The 23,229-nt window shown below is 45.9% G+C and overlaps 1 protein-coding gene across 2 annotated transcripts in view; it reads left to right on the top strand.

Moving 5' to 3' along the window:
• Positions 1-815: 815 nt before the first annotated feature.
• The window catches only part of BRINP3 (BMP/retinoic acid inducible neural specific 3), a 250,608-nt gene continuing 228,194 nt past the window's right edge, over positions 816-23,229 (top strand). The window contains exon 1 of one of the 2 annotated variants that reach the window (XM_083620295.1): positions 816-1,910. The gene's annotated coding sequence lies outside the window, so the exon portion shown is untranslated. Of the gene's footprint in view, positions 1,911-4,035; positions 4,758-23,229 lie in introns of those variants that run through there. The other variant, XM_083620296.1, reaches the window with a different exon arrangement.

Genomic DNA, 23,229 nt, shown 5'->3' with positions numbered 1-23,229 from the left:
TGTGAGAAGCCTCGGGGAAGCCGGTGTCAGGCTGTAAAAGTATCAGACTGGCGGTTTCTAAAGCGGTGGCTTCCTTAGCAATGCAAAAGAGCAATCCGGTGTCACCGCTTGGCTCCGTTCAACACTAATATGAGAGCAGGTGGAAAATGAGAGAGCTCTGCATTAAGTATTATTTCCCACATCCCTTAATATTCAAGCTAAACTAGGTAAGGATGGTGGGGGGGTGTCTTTTGTTTTGTTTGTTTGCGGGGTGTCCCAGTGACTCAAGCACTGTCTTGTGCTTATGGCGAAGGGCAAGTAGATTAATAGACGGTCCGTTTTCTCTTAGCATTAGAAAATTAGATCATTTATCAGGATTACTTTTCTTTTCTGGTTGCCTTGCTGGGGTAAGCTGCTTGCACCTTCTCTCTTCCACCCAATGACTCCCCCTCAAGTGTTTCTGAAACTATTCTGGAGTCAATCTCGCTGAAATCTCTGGGAGTCAACATGCGTGCAGTGGGGATGCAAGAAATCAAAAGAGAGATGCGCCCCTCCCTTCTTCGACATTAGAAAGCCAGGCGGGGTTGAGAGAGGGAGACTAGCGCCGAGACAAGCGTAGACTCTTCGCTGTGAAAGAGAAAGCGAGCGATCCCTCTGGTCCGTTTCATGCATGTTGCTCAAATTCGCGCGTAGCAAAAATGCACGCACGCACGCATCCTGGATTTCTGAGCCGAGACATCACGTGCGTGTGGAGAGACTGGCTGGAGACTGGCCGCCCTCTGGTTTGCAAGATCATCGAGCCAGAGGGAGGCGATACCAGCTTCTCCTGTCCCACAGAGACAAACCCAGGGTCATCCTCCGAACCCTCTTTTGGTTCGAGCCTGTGCCATTATAACATCCCCACGGCGAGTCTTGCAAATTGGGTTATACGCGTTGGCTCAGAGAACCACTGCCTCCCTTCCCCAGCCGTCTCTTTAGCATCCCTCCTCCAGCTCCTTGCAAAATTAAAACAAACCCGGAAAGATCGGGCATCTGGCTGGTTTCCTCAGTGCCTTTCCCGGTTGGTTTCACGGGAGTTTCCCTCCCGGCGTGTTGCGATTGTTAGGGCAAAATTATTGAGAGAAGTAGCCTTGCACGGTTACTATATATAACCGAAGGGAAGGGATTTGCACTGAGTCTCTGGAAAGAGTTTCTTTAGCAACCTGGGAAGAAGGTGGCGGGGCTGATGTGCCAAGCCCTTCAAAAGCGAGGGAGAGAGAGAGTCTTTTCTTCCTGCCCACCCGATCTCCCCCCTTCCTCCTCCTCCCGAATCGCATTAGATCCTCCCCTCCAGCTCCCTAAATCAGCTCCGCCGCTATATCTATCAGGATGAGACCAGCCTCCTCCTGTAGTTCTCTCTGCGCCTCGCTTCTTCTCCAGCACCACCTGGCTCACTCGGTCTTGGGTTGCTGTGGTTTTTACGCACAGAGCCAGGCTCTCCTCGTCTCCGTTTCTTTGGATGAATATAATCTCGTCCACCTACTTTTTGCCTTAAAGGATCAGCTTTAAAATCTCCGCTTCTCTGACTCTGAGCGCCTGCCCGCCTGCCTCCCCATAACTCTTCCTTTGCATTTGTCCGGTCTCCCTTTATTTTTTATTTTCACATCCATTCATTGTTTCCTGGGCTCTGTGGCACGCACGCACGCGTCCGTCCGGCACACCGCTTGCCCGGTGGTTCGTTGTTGCTTGGCTCTCCCTCTCTCTCAGCGCCGCTAAGGAAGCTCTGGCGGATGCCACCGTCCTGCTGTGGACACCCCCACGCCACGCCGCCCATCGCTGTCCATCACCGCCGTTCTGAAGCGCATCCAAACCTCTGGAACTACCATGGGATGCGCGCTCGCCTCGTGGAACCGCTTGCTGCCCAGACACCTCGCCTCCTGAAATTCCACCCGGTGAGTGCCTCGCCTTTTACGCACGCCAGATTTAAGGAAGCCTCCATCAATTCCTCCCCACGATGTTTAGCGATCGCCAGTTTGATGAGCTATTGTCTCTGCGACTTTTTAAATTTATTTTATTATTGGTGGGGAGAGAGGGGAAGCTTAAACAAATCTGTCGCTCTGCTGCTTTCCTATCTATTTAACTCCTGTTGATGCTATGGATATTCCATTCCTCTACTAACCCCTTCCTTCACGCAGACACAGCAGAGAGAAAATGACGAGTTACGGGGTGCACTGTGTGTTGGGGGGTGCATTTCTGGGCGAGGCAAATTGCACCCCACATGTTACATTTCTGGAAGAAAATTATGTTGGGAGGCTGAAACAGATGGGGAGCGGGTGCTCTCTTGCCTTTCTCTGGTGCCGCAGATGACAGGCACACACACCAGATCCTTGCTTGTAAGCTCCGGGTTCTGATCGCGCCTTGACTCGCTCACTTGAGACACATGGGACTCTCACGTCTCCCCCAAAGGCACCCCTAGCTCGATGTGTCATTCGCACTATTGGTTTCGCAGCATGCCAAACACCTGGGTTTCTAGGGGCTAACTTGTCGGGGGCTTGTGGTGGAAGATCCAGAGAGGGGTGGCATCGTTGCCCTTGGTGGGCATCCTATTCGGAGGGTTGATGGGAGAGAAGAAGATCTCACCCATATCTCACAGCTTTCGCGTTGGGGTGTCTCTCTGGCGCCACTTGGTCTTTGTGGGAGACTCTGCCCTCTTCCAGATTTTCTGGGAGGGGTCTTAAAGAAGTATTTGGGGGAGAGGAAGGGCTGGGCTCAACCTGTCCCTCAGTCCAAGAAAGGGGGGAGATTCCCCACCAGATTCGACTAGGAGATGGGCTTCCTTAAGGGACCTTTCAAGGTGGTGCTTTTGGAATTGTGAAATCGAGAGTCGCATTTGGGTTCCGAATCCACCCCCGCCGGCCCCCCAACAGCTTCCCGGTAGGGAATCAGACCGTTGCTGCATTTCACCCTGGGCATGCAAGGCAGATGCTATTTCACTGAGCTAGGGTTCCAAAACGCTGAGGAAGTCTGATTGTCTGGTCGGGGATCTCTCTTCCGGAGCTCACATCTTCTTGCAAGTCTCTCTCTCTCTCCTGCGTTATTATTTGTGTAGAGTTCATTTGCAAAAAAATAAACTGCGTGAGGAACTGCAGGAGCCGGAGAAGACAGATGAGCGTAACTTTTCCTGTTGTCTGCCTGTCTGTCTGTCTCTCTCACACACTTCATTGCATTAATATGCGCTGGGCTATATACAATATATGCATACCAGTGCCGAGTAAATTTCGGGGCTAGGGCAGCCGACATAGGCCAACGATGCTTTACTCACATTACCTGGTAGCAGACTTGGGTTTGTCATTTGGGGTCCATCCAGCAGGGAGCAGCTGCAGACAACTCTCACTCCCCGAAAAGCGTGTTTGCCAGACGTCTGTCTGCAAACACGTGTTGGTTGTATTCCCATTTTGGAATTTTTTAAGTGCACACCTTAAGTCCAATCTGCCAGGTGGGCCCTTAGGCAAGCTTTCGGCCCCCCATCTATCTAATGCTGGCCCATCTTGCGGGGTTCTTGCTGTTGCTGTGAATAATTGTCAGGGGTCCTTTACCTTTCCCTTTTCTTTTGTACAGTATATAAAAAAGCATGAAGACTCTCGAAAGCAGTCTATAAATGCATTATCATTCCTGCCAGTTCTGTACTCGCAAACGACCATTAGGGAGAGCAAAGGGGGCACATGTCCCTCCCAGTGAGTGGCGTGTGCCCCCCTCCCCGTTCTGCGGCAGGCTGTGGTGGTCGTTAAGATGCACTCTCACGATCACTACAGGTGGACGCGCTTGCTCATTAGTCTAACCCTCAGAATACTACTTGCCATCGGAACACCTAACGCTTGGAGTAGTTCTTCTGGAGCAGAGACTTGTGTGGAACCTTTGGACCTTCCAGATGTTGCTGGACTCCAGATCCCATCACCTCTGGCCGTTAGCCACACTGGCTTGAGGGGTGGGGTGGCGTGGGGAGGTTGAATTCAATACATCCTCAGGGCCGCAGGTTAGGCTCACCTGTGTCTTGGAATTTAGGGGTTCCTCGTCGGAATTCCAGAACCACCTTTGATGAGCAGATCCTTGGGATAAAACGAAAGCCATTGCCCTCATCATGCCCTCCTTCCTGTCAATCTCCTACGACACTTCTCTGACCCACGACTGGGGAGAGAATATTGGACCAGACAGACCAAAGCTAATCTTCTTTAGGACAGCGATGCGCGTGGATGAATTATTCCACTTTAATCCATCTGTAGAGTAAAGGGACCTAAGGACACTTTTTCAAGGGGGGGGTGGTTATAAAGCGTCGGCGTTTCCCCCTCTGATCTCGAAGAGAAGATCCGGTTGGCAGGAGTTGCTCCGGTTTAATTAAACCGGAGTAAAGCCCCCCTCCCTTCCGCCCACCCCCTTCCGCGTGTCCTTCCCAGCTGTTCTGCCACCAGCTGGAGCGAGGGAAGACAAGTCACCTTGCTCAGGCGGGCGGTGCGTGGTTTTTGCAGCAGAGTCTCCAGCCTCACCAAAAGAAGAAGATCCTTCTCTCTCTTTTTCTCTGCCTCCTTGCCAACGCTGGCCTTCCCCTTCCACCCTCTTCCGACAGAACTTGTGCAATTAGCCCGATCCCCAAGCAGAGCTAGTCCATTGCACTTCCGCGGAGCTGCAGCCGAGCTCGCAGCAGCTGCAGCCGAGCTCGCGCAACTCATGGGGATCCGGAAACTTTGAGCATCATCAGATAGATGCGCTTCAGAGGACGCCAGACGCGGGCGAGCCAGCTATAGGTAAGGGATTCCGCGTCGTCTGACTCTCCTAACAGGCTACCCGAAGGTGAACTGTACCACTGGGTTTGGAGTCATCGTGGGGAAGGGGGGGTGCAATTTGGTGCAAGGAGGGTGAAGGAGAGAGAAGGTGGGTGCTGAGGTGCTCCCGGTGTCAGTGAAAAGAACTTGGTGACAGTGACGAGAGATGGCAACAGGGGGTCGAGTTTGGGTGTAAAACGGCGGGGGTGGGCAGCGGAGGCTGCCAGGCTTTGCAGGGGAGGCGAGGCGAGCAAACATCCTTCTGCGCATCGCTTGCAAATAAATCAATGCAATTAATGGTGTCTTAATGGGCATTTGCAGGCAGCGAGCGAGCAAGCGGCATGCTTCACGGGCGAAAATCTCCATCAGCCTTAATGTGTTGTTTCTTGTTCAATACTATTTACCGGGGGTGGGGAGGCACCGCTAGGAATGCCACACCAGTCAGGAAAGATGTGGGGAAGGGGGGGGGGAGAGAGAGAGATAAAATCCTAAAGGCTCATTCAGCAGCCTGTGACATTTTTTGCTTGTGCGATTTGATTTTTAAAGAGGTGGCACAGCTCAATAATATTGTGGGGTTGGAGGAATAATTCTCCCTTAAGGGGCATGATCACCAGACAGCAAAACGGATGTAGTCTCTCTACTCTCTCTCCCCCCCTCTTTTTTTTAATGGACCAAGATTATGATGATCACCTCTGTTCCAGTCCTAGCTTTGGTGACTCTTCGGTGCAAGTTTTCAGTATGGGCTCGACAGGGAGACTAGGCAGGGTTGCACAGATCAGTATGCAAAGTACAAGAGGGTGCACGTTTCTTGTGTGGCTTTCCTCCTGCTTGCGCTGCCAGCCTTCATTAAAATGCAGCTCAGAATATGGTGACTTTTCCCTTTTATTGCAAGGTATGGCAGCCGTGGTTCTGTTCATTTCCTAGTTTCGGGGAATTGCAGAGTGCACAAGGAACTGACTACGGCCAAAACGAAAGGCCAGGATGGATTGAGTAGGAATGTGAGAAGATTTGGATGTGGGTGGTTTTGCGCATGGTATCCCATGCCCACCTATGTATATGTGAATCCTCACCCCTCTTTAGAACAAAGTGAGATGCATCTATAGCATGTTGTCTATTGTTGGTCCTGTAATGCTTTGCCAGGCATCAAGGACATCTGCACCAAATCATCAGCCCATATGGTAGGACACTGGAGGCTGACCCCTTCACCATGTGGTTTCATGCACACTGGCATGCAATGAGGACTGTACCTCAGGGGTAGAACTTCTGCTTTCCATGCAAAAGGTCCCAGGTTCCATCCATATAACAGCTGGGCAACCCTGAATTTGTCAGTCAGTGAAGAAAATCCTGAGTTGGGTGGACCAATGGTTTAATTCAGTGAAATGTTGCTTTGGTGGTCCTTTCTCAATTGCCACATACAGCGGGTGGCGCTGTGGGTTAAACCACAGAGCCTAGGGCTTGCTGATCAGAAGGTCAGCGGTTCGAATCCCCGCGACGGGGTGAGCTCCTGTTGCTCGGTCCCTGCTCCTGCCAACCTAGCAGTTCGAAAGCACATCAAAGTGCAAGTAGATAAATAGGTAGCGCTCCAGCGGGAAGGTAAACAGCATTTCCGTGTGCTGCTCTGGTTTGCCAGAAGTGGCTTAGTCATGCTGGTCACATGACCCGGAAGCTGTACGCCGGCTCCCTCGGCCAATAAAGTGAGATGAGTGTCGCAACCCCAGAGTCATCCGCAACTGGACCTAATGGTCAGGGGTCCCTTTACCTTTACCTTATCCTCTGCATTCATGCTCTAATAGAAGTTACACAGGACAGGAATACACAGGCAGAGGAACAAGGAGTTCAGTATATCCCTTCCCTGAAGTTCCAACACCATTAATTTGGCATCCGCCTCACCCAATTTCCCTTGGGGGCTGCTCGCATGGTGCCATCGGCATATGAATGCATGAACTGTAAGCAGTGAATCTGAGGTGATATGAAATCTCTTAGTGTAATAGCTCTCTGCTGGTCTGTTCATGCCTAGGAAGACCCCAAATTGGAAAATATGCAGAGGCTGAACCAGGTCCCCCAAATGTTCCCCTGTTCTACCCCATGAAAGGAGCTTTTGACTCAACATCAGGAAAAACTTTTTGACAGTAGGAGCTGTTTGACGGTGGAATAGTCTTCCACGGGAGCTTTTGAATTCCCCTTCCTTGGATGGCCATCTCTTATTAATGCTTTAGCTGAGATTCCTGCATTGGAATTATGAGGCGTAAGCATAAACCAAACTTTCCTTCCTTCCTTCCTTCCCCAACATCTCAACACAAATTGGAATAATAACACGGGACTGTTGAGAGAGTATAATTGAAATACCACAGCTTTGAAAATGTCAAAGAATAGGGTCAAGAATAGGGAGCACACAGCGTCCCCAAATGTTCTTTAAATAGACACTGCAAGTCTCTCTTTCTGGTAGTGTGTGTGTGTGTGTGTGTGTGTGTGTGTGTGTGTGAAGTCTGGAGCATTGTTTCTTCCCACCACAACAGGTATTAGGGAATTCTCACTGAGGCGTGTCTCACTTTTGCAGCCAGATGGTAGCAGACTCCAGAAATCTCAGATGGTTTGAGTCCACTGCTGACTCCAGCACTAAGCTTCTGCTCCCATCAGGGGGACACCGAATGGGCTGTGCTGGTGTTTTGCCACTTTTCCTACTTGAGAATCACACTGCCTAGTCAAGTTTTCTAATTTATGCAGAGAAGCCCAAGAGCTTGCTTATCTTCATATACTTTCCTGCCAAGGTGCTTTCTGTGGCCAGGAGTCCTTTATGCAAGTTTGTTAAAGGAAGAGGTTTCCTGAAGGCTAATTTGGTAGGAGACATTTCTCATCTTGTGTTTGCTTCAAGGGCAAGAGGGATGGAAAACTGGGTGGAATATGGACAAAAAGGAGAAGGTAGAGCAGAAAGTGCACCAGAAGAAGAGACACTGAACATGGTTTTTGTAGGCTTGTTTTGCAACAGTCACAGACTGATGGGCTTTTAAATAGGTGAGATGAGCAGGCTAGGCAATAGCCTTTTGCTGCCTTTCCTGTGCAAATGCCATTAAGTGTTAAATTGCATCCTTTGGTGAGTGACTCCATCACAGAGCTATCTCAAGACATTTCTTTTTATTTTCAGCTGACTGCACCATAAAATGAAACTCCCTTCATTGGGTGACCATTTTGCAATATAATCAAATGGGCTCTTTCAATTATGAGGCTTAAGCATTAAGCAGAACTTACTTACTTTCTTTCTTTCTTTTTCTTTCTTTCTTTCTCTACATATGAGAGAGACAAGATGAGCCTTTAGGAAGGGGTGGGTGTGTGTGTGTGTGTGTGTGTGTAAAAGCAAAACAAAAAATGAGCTAAAGACCTCAGCAAGTCAGTATAGACACTGATACCATTTAGCACAGGGTGGAAACCCAACTGAACCTACTAAGACTTATTTTTGAGTAGAGTACATATGCATAGGAATGACTTCCAGTCTGGAGGAGAAAGTGATTGTGTTGGATTTCTATAAAATGCCATGCAGCCCAGTTCTGTGTATGTTTACCCAGACAAGAGCTCCACTGGAGGGTGTGTGGGATTTGCTCTGCTGTAGCTAGAATCACAAGCCAAGTCATGCTAGAGTTATGGAAGCAAAACCCATTGTGGCTTATTTGGGGGAGAGAGGGTTACATATAGGGGACTTCAGAATGTTTAGTTGGCTGTGTAAAGTTCATAAGAGGCAGATTACGGGCGACATAATTTCAGATTTCATTGGGGGGGGGATTTAAATGGGAGGTGGAGTCAGGAAGGTCCACCGCCTCAGTTTTTGATGCATTAAATTCTTTTTACAACTAAAACTTGAAGGCCTTCTCATTTTTATTTTGTTTCTGTATGTCATAGTAACAATTGCAGTATTCTCAGTGAAAAACGGACATCTTAAATTTCTCTTCGCTTCTATAAAATTATCTTTTAGCATGCATACCTAATACATTGCACCACTTGATTCAGTTACTTGGTAAGTAAAAATGATGCTCTCTGAGGATAATCAGATGTGGTCTGAACCCTGCACTTTGTATATGGTGGGCTTTGCAAACTACACCCCTAAGCATCTTTCAGAGGGTACAGTCTGTGTCTGACCCTCCCAAACTTTCTGAGAGCTGAAAGACACAAATCGAGAATTCTCTTCATTATTGATGTGGACACTGTGGTCACCGCTTTGTTCTATGTTTCTGTCTTAATGGCACAGGTTGGTGGGGCTTCAGTTGCACCTCAGCTCAATGCAAGGAGAATTGGGTTTCCTCAAGTAGAATCCCTGTTGGGTTGCCAGTCGTTGGTAGGAAGGGACTTGTTTGTTTTTTAACCTCTCAATCATTGCAGATGTCTTCTATTGTTCCCACCTGCATTCCTGCTTCTTTTCCTACTTGGTGTGTGTGTGTATGGAAGTGTGTGGGTGCAGAATGTTCCTTGGTTGTGTAGCATTTCACATGATGCTTCCAGTTGAGGCTATGCTTTGGGGCTAGCAAGGTTTTTTCCTCCATTGTTGACATTATTGCCTTCAAACAGCAGCACATCAAGAAAAATTATTGCCTTCAACTCTCAGAGCCCCAATGGGACATGACTTGGGTATTTATTATCTCTTTGTTGCAGCTGGAGTGGTGGGGGCAGGGCCGGATTTAGGTTTGATGAGGCCCTAAGCTACTGAAGGTAATGGGGCCATTTATATGTCCAGCTGTCCTTTGTCAACATCAAATTGTCACTGTTTTTTGTGTTGAGTATATGCTATATGGTAATTTATGGACCTAATAGGTATCTAAAGCCATTTGCACATGTAGAATGTAGGCACCTATATATAGAAATGAGCAAACCAGTGATATTTTAGGGTGCAAGCTAGCAGGCGGGGCCCATTACTTACATCATAGGAGCCTACACAACATAAAACTCAGTAGCTGTATGTAGGTTTTATTTTATTTGTTTTTATCTTATATTTTGGAAATGTACATCCAGGCTTTTTTCCCTTAAAATTTTTTGAGGCCCCCAAGAGAGTGGGGCCCTAAGCTATAGCTTGTTTAGATTATACATAAATCTGGCACTGGGTGGGGGATTTGGAGAAAGGCAAGCCCATTGTTCTCTTAGTCTATTGTTCTCTCAGACTTAGAATGGGATTCTTCCCAGGTGATAGCTTCCTCTCTTAGTCAGCATGTTTTCCTTGCATCCCAGTAACTTCCTTTTTAGTAAACCCAAAAGGAAAGCGAAGGACCATTGCTTAGAGGTGGAGCAAATGCTTTCTGCATGCAAAAGGTCCTTGGTTCAAGCTGGGAGAGACGTCTGCCTGAAACTCTGGAAAGTAGCTGCTGGTGAGTTTCGACAATACTGACTTGGTAAAATGCTGTGTCCTATGTTCTGCTTTATTCTATGCACCAAAGGCCTATTATGCTCTTTGAGTATTAAGGGCACTCATTTGCAAAATATAGTTTCCCCCTGCTTATATTTGCAAGCAACCCAGATGGCTTGGTTGTTGATTTTTGTAGCTTGGTTTATGATGCACACCTAGTAAAGGTAAAGGGACCATTAGGTCCAGTCGTGGCCAACTCTGGAGTTGCGGCGCTCATCTCGCTTTACTGGCCGAGGGAGCTGGTGTACAGCTTCCGGGTCATGTGGCCAGTATGACTAAGCCGCTTCTGGTGAACCAGAGCAGCACACAGAAATGCTGTTTACCTTCCCACTGGAGCGGTACCTATTTATCTACTTGCACTTTGATGTGCTTTCGAACTGCTAGGTTGGCAGGAGCAGGGACCGAGCAACGGGAGCTCACCCTGTCGCAGGGATTCGAACTGCCAACCTTCTGATCAGCAAGCCCTAGGCTCTGTGGTTTAACCCACAGCACCACCAGTGTCCCTATGATGCACACCTAGTTTGGAATAATTCCCACTGAGCTCATTGAGACTTTCTTCTGAGTAAACATGAATGGGATATGGCTGTATATCGCATGCAGTGATCTGCTGTGTATACAACATTCTCAGCTGCTCGCTGCTTGGGGTGCATTGCCCACTAGTTTATGTGGACGGATCTATGGCAAGTGTATTTGAGCAAGTCTGTTGAGTCCTGATGTAGGCTGTTTTTGATGACTTCTAGTAAGCCCCACCCCACCCCCCAGCCATTTAGTTCTGTGATCCCTCTGCAATAAGTGAGCCTTTGGACATCCAGAGAAAGCAGAGCGGTTCACAGGTTTTGAGAGAAGATGTCCTGATATATTGTTTGGAAGAATCTCCTGTGATTTAATAGAATTTCTTGCACCCATTCTTCAGTGTGACAAATGGGTGCTCTTCTAAAATAAGCCATAATGGACTGAACAATAAAACTGAAATAGGAATCTTGTGGGCAGAGTACACTCTGGTATGATTTCCAGAGAATAATCTGAGTTCAGGAAAGGTATCAGATGCACCACGTCCACCACATTCTTAATATGGGAGAAAAATGGTCCCTGGAGAATAATATGCCAGGAAAATGCCTTGCCTTGAGAATACAATATGTGTAAATTGCACCAATATACATTTAGTGAAGGGACAGTCATCTTATGCTCAGTTGCTAGCTGAGTTGCTTCGCTATTATAATTCCATAGACCAAGTAGGGTACCTGAACAATTTTATCTGAGAATCTTAATGTAGCTTGGGGAAAAAGAGATTCTAATTTCCTGTAGTCTTTTATTACCACTCCAGCATATGCTTAGTAAAACAGTGTTTCGTGCTCCGGGTGTTCACTGATGAAATGCCAGAGCTCCAAGTAAAGAAATCTAAAATTGGAGACACACAAACAAGCATATGAAGACAGTGAAGCTCTCTTGCTGCAGAAGGCAGAGTTGGTTCAACAAAAAAGCAAACCTAGGCACACGTGAGTCGAAAAGTCGCCAATTTCTGCCTTGCTGTCCTTTGAGCCCTGATGTGAACAAGCATCCCTTCAAGTTAATTTTCATTAGACTGACTTTCCCCACCACTGAATTCAGGGTAGACTTAATTATTTAGGAAGCTGTTTCCATTTGGATCGGTCTTCAATCAGATGATTATATTCAGTTGATCCGACTAGTCACTAGAAGCATCCAGTAACATCCTTTTGAAGGAAGTGTTTGTGTGTGTAAACGAAGCATTAGTTTTGTCAGCTCTAGACGGAAAATTGGGGGAGGGGGCTAAGAACCCCCTTTTTTATCTGTTCTGCATTTGTCTACCTCTTAATATTCTTATACCACCTTTTCCCACAATAGCCAAATAACAGTGGTTTACAGCAAAATAAAATACAACAAAATATAATAACGCAATCAGTTAAAACCATTTCACATAAAATACCTACATAACTAATATAAAAGGAGAATCATACTTAAAACTGTCTTTACCAATTATTTCTGCCATCTCAAAATTCTTTATCTTTTTTTCCTTTCCTCTTTTTGAAGTAGGGTAATGAAACCTCTGGGAACCTGGGGAATTTTTTTGTGGCATGCAAAATTACAGCAGTTGCATGTTTCTAGTCTATCTGCTGGAGGAGCACATTATAGTTTATCTAGCTATATCAGTTTTGAGCAATGTCATGCTTTAGTATGACTAAGGAACAGAACCATGGATGCAGCTAGGGGCAGGAATGATTCTCAATCTCTGGTGCTAATAGCAGTACGGAAAAGGTTTAGCTCTACCCCGTTGTGCCCCTGGTTTAACCCCTTGCCTTCACTTCAGTAAAGCAGTTGCCATTCATTCCTGTAGATAAACACCCATCACTGCACTTGGGGAAACAGTAGCAATGAGTCGCTGCTCTGTATTTGGCTCTTTTCAATTGTCCAATATCAAAGACTCATGCAGAAACATAGGAGGAAGCAGCTCTTGGCAGGAAAAGGAGAAAGAGGTTATCTCCCGCTTGGACTACTGCAATGCGTTCTACGTGGGGCTACCTTTGAAGGTGACTCAGAAACTGCAATTAATCCAGAATGCAGCAGCTAGACTACTGACTGGGAGTGGCTGCTGAGACCAAATAACACTGGTCCTGAAAGATCTTCATTGGCTCCCAGTACATTTCCGAACACAATTCAAAGCGTTGGTGCTGACCTTTAAAGCCCTAAACTGCCTTGGTCCTGTATACCTGAAGGAGCGTCTCCATCCCCATCATCCAGCCTGGACACTGGGGTCCAGCACCAAGGGCCTTTTGGCGGTTCCCTCACTGTGAGAAGTGAGGTTACAGGGAACCAGGCAGAGGGTCTTCTCAGTAGTGGCGCCTGCCCTGTGGAATGTCCTCCCAGCGGATGTCAAGGCAATAAACAACTTTTTTACTTTTAAAAGGCAACTGAAGGCGGCCCTGTTTAGGGAAGTTTTTAATGTCTGACACTGTATTGTTTTTAATATTTGGTTGGAAGCCGCCCAGAGTGGCTGGGGAAACCCAGCCAGATGGGCAGGGTATAAATAAAAAAAATTATTATATTATTATTATCCTTATATGCACGCTTAAAAGTAAACGTTTTCATCTATCAAAGGTGAAGTGTGCTCCCTCTTTTAATTTAGAAAGAAGTGTCCCACTATTATTAGGTTTGAGGAACACTGCCTGATATAACAACCCACCCACTCTATATGTCAAGCATTTAGGTCAGGCATCCCCAACCTTCTGTCCTCCAGATGTTTTGGGCTACAATTCCCATCATCCCTGACCACTGATCCTGTTAGCTAGGGATCATGGGAGTTGTAGGTCAAAACATCTGGAGGGCTGCAGGTTGGGGATGCCTGATATAGGTCAATATCTAGGGCTTTGGCTAGTGTGTGTGCAGAATGCATGTGTGCAATCATCTTCAGAAACAATTGTATGTTGTTACAATCCTAGAGGAAACATTTATCAAAATGCCCCCCAATAGAAATAAGGTAAAGGTAAAGGGACCCCTGACCATTAGGTCCAGTCGTGACCGACTCGGGGGTTGCGGTGCTCATCTCGCTTTATTGGCCGAGGGAGCCGGCGTATAGCTTCTGGGTCATGTGGCCAGCATGACTAAGCTGCTTCTGGCGAACCAGAGCAGCACACAGAAACGCCGTTTACCTTCACGCCGGAGTGGTACCTATTTATCTACTTGCACTTTGACAGGCTTTCAAACTGCTAGGTTGGCAGGAGCAGGGACCGAGCAACAGGAACTCAACCCGTTGCGGGGATTTGAACCGCCGACCTTCTGATCAGCAAGTCCTAGGCTCTGTGGTTTGACCCACGGTGCCACCTGCGTCCCTCCAGTAGAAATACATGCACACATATTGCAAGGAATCAGTTCCTTTAATTTTCCATCCATCTAAAATGAGTAAATGCACACAAATTTGGAGCCTACCTTATTTTAGGTGGGACAGGAGGTGGGGAGTCATCATGCTGCTACATTACCCTCCCCACCTCAGTTGTGCTTCTGACACAGTGGGTCATACAGCATCATCACTTGTTATTCAGCATCACTCACCCATTGGGGGAGGGGAAATTCATTGGCAGTGTCGATACAACCAAGGTCACAATGGTCAAAACATGAGATAAGGACTTCCCATGCGGTATATTGTTCAATTCCAAAAAGCCACGCACACACACCCCCTCTTAGCCAGAAACTACAGTAATTTAACTTACATTAGGGTGAAAGTTTGTAACATTCAAATCAAGCACCAGTGGTACAGCCATTGACTGCAGTAATTACCATTTTTTGGTTTATACAAAGAGAGAGAGAGAGTCTTGCTAAATAATGCTAACATTCTTGGAGAAATGGATCAGCAGCTAGGTTAATTAATGCCTCTTACTGAGTATAAGCCTTCCTGCCTCTGCCAAGGCAGAAGATCCTGAGAGGTAGAGATGTGCTTGTTTGGCTAATAGTCCACATATTTTCAGGTTTTGGTCTGAAGACACAGTGATGTGGAGGAAGATCTAGATGGGACTGATTCTAATTAAGGGTGCTTTGGATGTGGTGACTATTACATGAGTTTCCTAGTTACAGTGCAAACATTTATCTATGCTGATGTTAATGTTATGCTTTCCCAGTAACTCTTAAATGCCTTGCCTTTTCTTTTTTCCTGAACAAAAAAAGAATGTCTCGTAGCACCTTAAAGATAAACAAATTATATAATGGCCTAAGTGTTGGTGGTGTATATTAGATAGTGAGGTGAGAAGGAAATTAAATGAATGCAATAAAAGGTAAAGATAAAGGGACCTCTGACCATTAGGTCCAGTCGTGACCGACTCTGGGGTTGCGGCGCTCATCTCGCTTTATTGGCCGAGGGAGCCGGCGTATAGCTTCCGGGTCATGTGGCCAGCATGAATAAGCCACTTCTGGCGAACCAGAGCAGTGCATGGAATCTCTGTTTACCTTCCCGCTGGAGTGGTACCTATTTATCTACTTGCACTTTGACGTGCTTTTGAACTGCTAGGTCGGCAGGAGCAGGGACCGAGCAACGGGAGCTCACCGCGTTGCGGGGATTCAAACCGCCGACCTTCTGATCGGCAAGTCCTAGGCTGTGTGGTTTAACCCACAGCGCCACCTGCATCCCTTCAATGAATGCAATACTGCCTGGGAATTGCACCATCGACTTGAGCAGTTCTCAATAAACATAGGTTGCAAGGTCCTCTGCCCTATCTTTTCAGGTGTTATACTGTGGTTAATGCTTAAAGTGTTATACTTAAGAACATCACCAGGACCTGCCCCTATATCACAGGTCTGGGGCCTGAAATCTCAAGGTCTGGGATGTTCTTGACCTGACAACTCTATGTACTATATCAGTGGTGGCGAACCTATGGCTCGCATGCCAGAGGGGGCACTCAGAGCCCTCTCTGTGGGCACGCACACACACCATCATCCCAGCACACAGCCCGCAGAAGGTGAGGGCAGTGCGCCGAGTCCTCAGCTCAACTTGGGCAGCTGGAGCACCATGTGCGTGGCAGGAAACTGTGCGGCAGGAGCAGGATGTGATGCCCATCAGGGCGCCGATTTTCTCCAAAATGGGGGTCCCATCTATTCTTTGATCCAAGTTCATTGCACCCAATTGCACTGAGGATATTGTGGCAATTAGTATTTTGTGTGAGCGGGTTGCAATTATTATACTGGGCTCTCAGTTTCAGATGCTGCACAAGCAGGATAGGAAAGAGCCAAAATCCCCAAACTGGCCCGTCTGCTGCAGTGCCTTTAGGGCTCCTTTTGCTCAGCCGCTCAGCGTAGGATGCCCAGACCGAGAAGGCGCACTCGTGGCCAGGGAGGCACAAAGGGAAGGGCTGGGTGGGGCATTGGTCCCATTCGGGTATGTGATGCTATCCCCAAGCAGGCACTCATGTTGTTTTCAGAAGCTGGGTTTGGATCCTGGGACTTGTGTCTGAGTAGAAGCACCTCGGATGGGGCATTGGAGGGTGCAAAACAGAACCACAACCCCCAGGGTGTGCGTTGTGCGTTTTCCCTTGGTGAGCTTCCACTGTGGGTGGGGAGAACACAGCACTCTGCACGTGCTCAGAGGCGTGCTGCCACATTGATAGGCCGCTGAGAGTTCCGAGTAGCTGCCTTCCTTCTCCTGCTGCGAGGTTGAGGCTTTACGCATCCTCCAGCATAGGGGCCGGTTGGGGCTGGGCTGGGCGAGGGAGTGGGGCTAGCATGTGGGGCAGCCCCCGGGGCCCTTTCAGGAAATGGTGACATGATGGGGGCACCACTCTGCACGCGTTCAGAGGGCCACGCCGAAAATGCTTGCTTGCTCAGGCTGGAGCTTAAAAGCGGGGCATCCTTAAAGTGTGGAATTCTCTGCTAAATAATTTTAAGGCACTTGGCATTGCTTTCCTTACTTAGTTTGGATCATCTTAATGCAAACTTTTACAAGTTGTTTGTATCATCGAAAGCTCTGTTACTGTGTTTTTCTTTTAAGATAAGATATGTTTATGTAAGAGTTGTTGTTTTCTAAACTAAAACCTCAGTATTCAGGTTAAATTCCTGTGTTGGCACTTTGTAATAAATAAGTGGGTTTTGGGTTGCAGTTTGGGCACTGGGTCTATAAAAGGTTCGCCATCACTGTACTATATAAATATTATGTCCAAAATCCGAAAAAGATGCAAGTGACCTTAAAGGGTTACGAACGCTATCTATCAATCTTTCCATATGCCTATCTCTCTAACAGCTTGGGAAGATCGATACTGTGACCAAATATTTTATTGTACTTGGACTGAATTTTGGAAGGACTTCCAGGGGCCAGGCAGCACAGCTTGGGGTGGGGTAAAATCTGGCCTACTATCCCAGAATAGTGGCATACAGTTCATAAGATGTGTCCCTTTCATTTGTATGCCAGCATGGCTTTGCAAAATAGTTAAATGAATATTGTTTCCATTTTATGAGGCAAGGGAAAAATTTGAGCAGCCTGTCAATGGGTACTAGAAGCAAGCTGTACTGGTTGAATGCTAGGGCTATAATTTTTCATTATTTTTCATACTTTTATAAGAAAAAAACTTGTTCTTTTTCCCTTATGGGGTTCCCAAGAGCCCATATAGAATCCTTATATAGGTTTCTCTATCAGTAGGAGAAATAACAGAGGCCAACCAGAGAACATTGAGAAGCAAAGCGGCTAGTAAGCCTGATCTTTATTAAACTGTTGCAAGAGGGTCCCCCACTCACCCCACACAGGGAGGGAGGAGGAACCCAGAACATTGGTGTGCAAGCTCTTATATGTTGTTGTTGTTTAGTTGTTTAGTCGTGTCCGACTCTTCATGACCCCATGGACCAGAGCACGCCAGCAACTCCTGTCTTCCACTGCCTCCCGCAGTTTGGTCAGATGCATGTTTGTAGCTTCGAGAACACTGTCCAACCATCTCGTCCTCTATCGTCCCCTTCTTCTTGTGCCCTCAATCTTTCCCAACATCAGGGTCTTTTCCAGGGAGTCTTCTCTTCTCATCAGGTGGCCAAAGTATTGGAGCCTCAGCTTCACAATCTGTCCTTCCAGTGAGCACTCAGGGCTGATTTCCTTAAGAATGGATACGTTCAGTGAATGGATACATACATCACTGAAGGGGCGGTCTACAGCGGAAACCTGTCTGCCAGGATACCTAATAATGGTCACTGATTGCTTTTAGCTGGGCATCCTGGCCATTCTTTTGTGATGGTAAATACTCAGTTCCTGAAAATAGGTCACAGGCTCACCCTATTCACACACAGATACGCCCATAAGACAGGATTTCTGAGCAAAGAGACAATGGGGAGGTTTTTCCATTTCCTTCCTCCTTGCAGAGAAACATTTGAGGTCAATTTGGGAGAGTCAAAATGGTTTCAGGACTGTTTTTCTGCACTGTTTCAGACCTGTGGTTCATATATTTATGTATGTGTTTGTCTGGTACATTTATGAACATTTATTTTATATCTTAGACCTTATAATTCTCATAACATTACCATGAAACTAGCCACAGATCTGACTAAAATGTAGGCTCCTCAGATGAGTTTTTGACAGGCAAAAGTGTAAGTAACCAGCAAGTTATAACTCCAGGGGACGTCATTCATTTGTATACCATTGATTTCACTTAAGGCAAATGTGTTTGAGATTGCAATTTGTGGGATACAGGTTAACCTTTAAGAGATAAGGACAACTGGGATTTGTGCAAAATTGCTCATGAAGCAAGAGTCTAACCTCGGTCTTCTCAGTCACTCAAGTGACTGTAATATAACAAGCATTCAATGAATGTATATTCTTTATGAATGATTAAACCCAGAGAACCAAAAGTAGTACAGTTGCATGCCATAGCTTCTACGGTACCATCCTTTGCAGCTTAAATTGGAAGCTAATGCAAGGTTGATTTAACCTTCTAGAAACAATAATCCAGGATGCTTTGAAGCAGATTGGATTTTCCTGGTATTACCCCCTTAAAAACAACAATCATACACACATTGTTTTGTGAAGTAATAAAGGTAGTATTTACTCACATAAAATTGGTCTTGAAGCATCAGTTACAGGAGCAAAATGAAAGACAGGTTTTTAACTACTGTGTAAGTTACAAAAGTACAAAATGTTAATTCAAGAACGGTGTCTGAATTCTGAACATGTGGGCATCTTGGAAGCACTGTGGAGAAAGAGGAGGCTGTCCAGGCAGGAAGGAAAGAAGGATGTAGTGTTACAGCTTCCTGTCAAGATAGACAAAGGTAGTGATCTCAGAGTCCTCTCTAGCAAATTTTACAAGAAAGTTCTGTGAGCCTTAGCCCCTTCATGTGACAACCGGGCAAAGCATGAATTGTTGGTTTGACTGCAATAATGTCCCATAATGACAACATTCTTTCCTGATTTTTGTCCATAACATGTGGTATTCAGGAATGTGTTTCCTTTGAATATGGAAGTGTTCATGGCTAATATGTCTTTGATTGACTGACATCCCTATCATGGCTTACTGAGTTCTTGAATTTGCAATTTACACTAGTAGCCACCCTCACATCCTGTGCAAGTGAAGATCACTTAAAGCCACATTTCTTATGGGAATTTGCAGATTCCTGCTCTGAGGACGATTATTAGGAAGTTTGAAGGAAGCAAACAGAGTTTCGATATTACTAGTGATATTGTGTGTTAGTGCAACCCAGAGCCAGGCCACCCATGAGGCAAAGTGAAGGAACCACCTCAGGTGGCAAGATCCACAGGGGCAGCAGATCCCAATATAGATCTTTCTTTCCCCTTGTTTCTGATTGGTGCCATTTTGTGGTTCGCCTCAGGTGCCAAAATATCTTGGGCCTGCCCTGTTGCAACCCTATGCATATTTACTCATTAGTTAGACTTACAGGTAGGTAGCTGAAGAAGTGTGCATGCACACGGAAGCTCATACCAATAACTAACTTAGTTGGTCTCTAAGGTGCTACTGGAAGGATTTTGTTTTATTTTTTTATTTTGTTTTGTTTCATTAGTTAGAGCCGCTCTATGTTGCCAACTCCCAAATATCTGGTTACCAATTAGCTATTGGGCTAAGTTCAAGGTGTATAAAGTCATATACACTTCAGGAGTTGAATAAAATATCATCTCACCCATTATGCAATCACTGCATTCTGAAGGGAAGGGCCTTCTGATGATACCATCTTATCAGGAGGTCTATTCCACACAACAGAGGTCTCAGCCTAGGGCTTGCTGATCAGAAGGTCGGCGGTTCGAATCCCCACGACAGGGTGAGCTCCCATTGCTTGGTCCCTGCTCCTGCCAACCTAGCAGTTAAAAAGCACATCAAAGTGCAAGTAGATAAATAGGTACTGCTCCAGTGGGAAGGTAAACGGCGTTTCTGTGTGCTGCTCTGGTTCACCAGAAGCGGCTTAGTCATGCTGGCCACATGATCTGGAAGCTGTCTGCGGACAAACGCCAGGTCCCTCAGCCAGTAAAGCGAGATGAGCACCACAACCCCAGAGTCGTCCATGATTGGACTTAATGGTCAAGGGTCCCTTTAGCTTTTTACCTACCCTTTGGAATTCGCTCCCCTTGACTATTAGATAGGTGCCATCACTGTTGTCTCTCTGGTGCCAGCTGAAGCCCTCCCTATTTCAGTAAGTGTTTTAAACTGAGATCTCTCCCAGTCTGCACCTGTCCTGGAATTGTTTTTTTAATGTCTCATTTTTAAGGTGTTTCAGTAGTTCTATTGCTTGTCGTTTGCTGCCCTGGACTTCTTTGTGGGGAAGGGTAGGGTATGATTTAAAAAGATACAAAAAGCGAACAACAACTTGATGCATAGGAAAACTTGTCAGGACAGTTCCATACAGTAGCAAAGTGTATTTGGCATTTGGTGCTGAGTGAAAAGTTAACTGTAGGATGGGCTACCTTACTTCCATAAGCAGGAAAAGAGAACCCGCTGTTGTTGTTACTGTCAAGGTGTATTTAGGCCTCAATTATAATTTATACTGAAACAATTTATATTCATTCATAAGAATTGAGGTCTATTCTTTCTGCAAGCCCAAGGTGGGTGATTCTGTCAATTCTGGTTTCTCTCAGTTTCTCATATTTTTTCCAACCTTAAGTTCAGTTCGCCACATTGCAACATCAGTTAGCATTAAAAAAGAAAAAGTCCTCATGGAAATTCAGCAGAATTTCAGTGCAAATTTCTCCAAATCTATAGCTGTTTGCATGCCATTTCCCCTAATGTATGCATTTTTGCAAAGCTATTTTTCCTAATGTAATGCATTTTTTAATTCTAGTTTCACAAATACATATATTTTTATGCACACCTTACCCCATCAGATGCATTTTAGACATATTATTTGGCTGGATAATTGCATTGCAAAATTCGGAGAAGTATGAATTTCAATTAGGGACTCTGTTTTGGTTCTCATTGTGTCGGACAGTGTGAATCAGGTAGATGCACTTTCAAATGAGAGCTGAATCAAATTTTGCCCCTTCCCCAACTGAAGGCCAGTTCTGGCTGTCTATTGCAACACACACAGCCCTCCAAATAGTGCGATAAAACTTTGAAACAGACAATGGCTTATTAGCAAGGGGCGAGAGACAAGTTTTCACAAGAGCAGGTAAGCTGTAAATAAGGATTTGTTATGTTCATCCATGAGAAGAAATAGGAGGCACTGGTCTTGCTGAAGGATGCTAGTACAGTATGGGCTTCTAGGGATTTTAACAACTGCTCTGCAAAAACTAATCTTGTTACACTTGATAAGAGTGTGTGGCTGACTTGGCTTCCTTCCTAAAGCAAGAGAAGGCCTGCAATGCCATTATTTTCACTCTTCATTACTTCGGGAACATTGCTCACACTTTAGCAAACCTCTCTTTTATCTAAAGCTGAGAAGATTTATCCCCCTGGGTTTGCCTCTCAATCACCAGAGGCAGATTTTTTTTTTTAAAGAAGAAAGAGGAGGAAAGTCATCTTCTACCTCTGGAACCCGATAAAAGCAACGTTTTAAAAGCTTCACTAAACCCACAAATGGAAAGCATGTTGCTGACATTAATAAATTAATTCCCAAGGATGGTTTATTTAAGGGGGGAGCACAGAAACATAGAACATACCCTCCAACATTTCTTAGGTGAAAATAGGGGCATCCTATTCTATAGTAACAATAATTTTATTACTTGTACCCAACCCATCAAACTGGGTTGTCCCAGCCACTCTGGGCAGCTTACAACATATATAAAAACATAATAAAACATTGAATATTTTAAAACTTCCCTATACAGATGTCTTCTAAAAGTTGTATAGTTCATCTCCTTGGGTTGGGAGTTGCATAACCCCATACCCTCCAACTTTTCTCTTATGAAAATAGGGACATCCTAAGGGGATGCGGTGGCACTGTGGTCTAAACCACTGAGCCTCGGGCTTGCCGATCAGAAGGTCAGCGGTTTGAATCCCCACGACTGGGTGAGCTCCCATTGCTCGGTCCTTGCTCCTGCCATCCTAGCAGTTCGAAAGCACGTCAAAGTGCAAGTAGATAAATAGTTACCCTCTGGCGGGAAGGTAAACGGTGTTTCTGTGCACTGCTCTGGTTTTGCCAGAAGCGGCTTAGTCATGCTGGCCACATGACCAGGAAAAACTGTCTGTGGACAAACGCTGGCTCCCTTAGCCAGTAAAGTGAGATGAGCGCCACAACCCCAGAGTCGTTCATGACTTGACTTAACTGTCAGTAGTCCTTTACCCTTTTAAGGACAAGCAGGATGTTCCAGGATCAAATCAGAAACTGGGATGGCTTCTGTAAATCTGGGACTTTCCCTGGGAAATAAGGGCAGTGGAGGGTCTGACAGAATGCTTAAGGCTTTACATAATAAATGCCTTTAGAGGTGATTTGGAAGATGGCTGCAAAGGAGAAGATTCTGAGAAATTCTAAAGGAAGCAAAAAGTATCAATCTAGTTTGGGAATCTGGTTCTAGAAATGGTCAAGCAGCAGGGGTCAGCAAACTTTTTCAGCAGGGGGCTGGTCCACTGTCCCTCAGACCTTGTGGGGGGCCGGACTATATTTTGAAGAAAAAAATGAACAAATTCCTATGCCCCACAAATAACCCAGAGATGCATTTTAAATAAAAGGACACATTCCACTCATGTAAAAACACACTGATTCCTGTACCGTCCGAGGGCCAGATTGGGAAGGCAATTGGGCCGGATCCGACCCCCAGGCCTTAGGTTGCCTACCCATGAGCTAGATGCTTGAAAGCAACCCACAAGCAGGGAATGAATGGAGCAAATCTGTCAACATTTTGATACTCACAGAGTCATATTTTGATGTGTGAATAGTTTAGTATACATGCATAGGCAAGAACCTATATTCTTCTGGTAGGATTTTTGCAGCTCTGAGTATGACTCAACTCAGTGTTTTTTTAGGGGTACTCTCATTTAGACTCAAGAAAACCACCATTTTATAGTTCAAATCGGGGGAAATAAATACAGTAAATGGACAAAAGTACAAAGATTCACAAAATGTTTAGGGGTATGCATCCTCCCGTATCCCCCAAGAAAAAAAGCGCTGGCCCAACTCATATGTGCTTTTCATCACTTGATGAGTGCAACATTGCAGAGA

This window comes from Podarcis filfolensis, assembly GCF_964270895.1.
Source record: "Podarcis filfolensis genome assembly, chromosome: 6".
In the NCBI taxonomy this organism is placed as follows: domain Eukaryota; kingdom Metazoa; phylum Chordata; class Lepidosauria; order Squamata; family Lacertidae; genus Podarcis; species Podarcis filfolensis.
This window is presented reverse-complemented; position numbering and strand designations above follow the sequence as displayed.